The following is a 2,500-nucleotide window of genomic DNA, read 5'->3' on the forward strand; positions in this document are numbered from 1 at the left end:
GGGCCGCACGACGGCCGTTGCCTTGTGTTGGCTAAGGCATGGGCACGATGCCACACCGACGGCAAGTTAAACACACGACGGTGCCCCTCATGGCTAGGCGGTAGACCTTAGGCCGCACGACGGCCGTTGCCTTGCATTGGCTTAAGCATGGGCACGACGGCCTCACCGATGGCAAGGAAAACGCACGACTGCCGTGGGGTTTTGTTCCCAAGGCAACGGGTAAACCTCTGTAGCCATGCTGGAAAAACGCACGACGGTGCCCCTCATGGCGGCCTTAGGCCGCATGACGGCCGTTGCCCGGCGTTGGCTAAGGCGTGGGCACGACGGCCACACCGACGACAAGAAAAATGCACGACGGTGCCCCTCACGGCTTGGCGGTGGGCCTTAGGACGGACGACGGCCGTTGCCTTGCATTGGCTAAGGCATGGGCACGACGGCCTCACCGACGGCAAGAAAAAAGCACAACTGCCGTGGGGTTTTGCTCCCAAGGCCACGGGTAAACCTCTGTAGCCATGCTGGGAAAATGCACGACGGTGCCCCTCACGGCTAGGAGGTGGGCAATAGGCCGCACGACGGCCGTTGCCCTGCGTTGGCCAAGGCGTGGGCACGACGGCCACACCGACGGCAAGGAAAATGCACTACGGTGCCCCTCATGGCTAGGCGGTTGGCCTTAGGCCGCACGATGGCCGTTGGCTTGCGTTGGTTAAGGCATCGGCACGATGGCTCACCGACGGCAAGAAAAACGCACGACGGTGCCCCTCATGGCTAGGCGGTTGACCTTAGGCCACACGACGGCCGTTGCCTTGCGTTGGCTAAGGCATGGGCACGACGCCACACCCACGGCAAGAAAAATGCACGACGGTGCCCCTCGTGGCTAGGCGGTTGGCCTTGGGCCGCATGACGGCCGTTGCCTTGTGTTGGCAAAGGCATGGCCACGATGCCACACCGATGGCAAGACAAACACACGACGGTGCCCCTCGTGGCTAGGCGGTGGGCCTTAGGCCGCACGACGGCCGTTGCTTGCATTGGCTAAGGCATGGGCACGACGCCACACCGATGGCAAGGAAAACGCACGACGGTGCCACTCATGGCTAGGCGGTGGACCTTAGGCCGCACGACGGCCGTTGCCTTGCATTGGCTAAGGCACCAACACAAGGCAACGGCCGTTGTGCGGGCTAAGGCCCACCGCCTAGCCACGAGGGGCACCGTCGTGCGTTTTTCTTGCCGTCGGTGTGCCATCGTGCCGATGCCTTAACCAACGCAAGCCCACGCCCGTCGTGCGGCCTAAGGCCAACTGCCTAGCCATGAGGGGCACCGTCGTGCATTTTCCTTGCCGTCGGTGTGGCCGTCGTGCCCAAGCCTTGGCCAACGCAGGGCAACGGCCGTCGTGCGGCCTAAGGCCCACCGCCTAGCCGTGAGGGGCACCGTCGTGCGTTTTTCCAGCATGGCTCCAGAGGTTTACCCGTGGCCTTGGGAACAAAACCCCACGGCAGTCGTGCGTTTTTCTTGCCGTCGGTGCGGCCGTCGTGCCCATGCCTTAGCCAATGCAAGGCAACGGCCGTCGTGCGGCCTAAGGTCCACCGCCTAGCCATGAGTGGCACCGTCGTGCGTTTTCCTTGCCATCGGTGTGGCGTCGTGCCCATGCCTTAGCCAATGCAAGCAACGGCCGTCGTGCGGCCTAAGGCCCACCGCCTAGCCACGAGGGGCACCGTCGTGTGTTTGTCTTGCCATCGGTGTGGCATCGTGGCCATGCCTTTGCCAACACAAGGCAACGGCCGTCATGCGGCCCAAGGCCAACCGCCTAGCCACGAGGGGCACCGTCGTGCATTTTTCTTGCCGTGGGTGTGGCGTCGTGCCCATGCCTTAGCCAACGCAAGGCAACGGCCGTCGTGTGGCCTAAGGTCAACCGCCTAGCCATGAGGGGCACCGTCGTGCGTTTTTCTTGCCGTCGGTGAGCCATCGTGCCGATGCCTTAACCAACGCAAGCCAACGGCCATCGTGCGGCCTAAGGCCAACCGCCTAGCCATGAGGGGCACCGTAGTGCATTTTCCTTGCCGTCGGTGTGGCCGTCGTGCCCACGCCTTGGCCAACGCAGGGCAACGGCCGTCGTGCGGCCTATTGCCCACCTCCTAGCCGTGAGGGGCACCGTCGTGCATTTTCCCAGCATGGCTACAGAGGTTTACCCGTGGCCTTGGGAGCAAAACCCCACGGCAGTTGTGCTTTTTTCTTGCCGTCGGTGAGGCCGTCGTGCCCATGCCTTAGCCAATGCAAGGCAACGGCCGTCGTCCGTCCTAAGGCCCACCGCCAAGCCGTGAGGGGCACCGTCGTGCATTTTTCTTGTCGTCGGTGTGGCCGTCGTGCCCACGCCTTAGCCAACGCCGGGCAACGGCCGTCATGCGGCCTAAGGCCGCCATGAGGGGCACCGTCGTGCGTTTTTCCAGCATGGCTACAGAGCATGAGGGGCACCGTCGGGCGTTTTTCTTGCCGTCGGTGTGGCATC

The sequence above is a fragment of the Coffea arabica genome, unplaced genomic scaffold (genome assembly GCF_036785885.1).
Source record: "Coffea arabica cultivar ET-39 unplaced genomic scaffold, Coffea Arabica ET-39 HiFi ptg000200l, whole genome shotgun sequence".
NCBI lineage: Eukaryota > Viridiplantae > Streptophyta > Magnoliopsida > Gentianales > Rubiaceae > Coffea > Coffea arabica.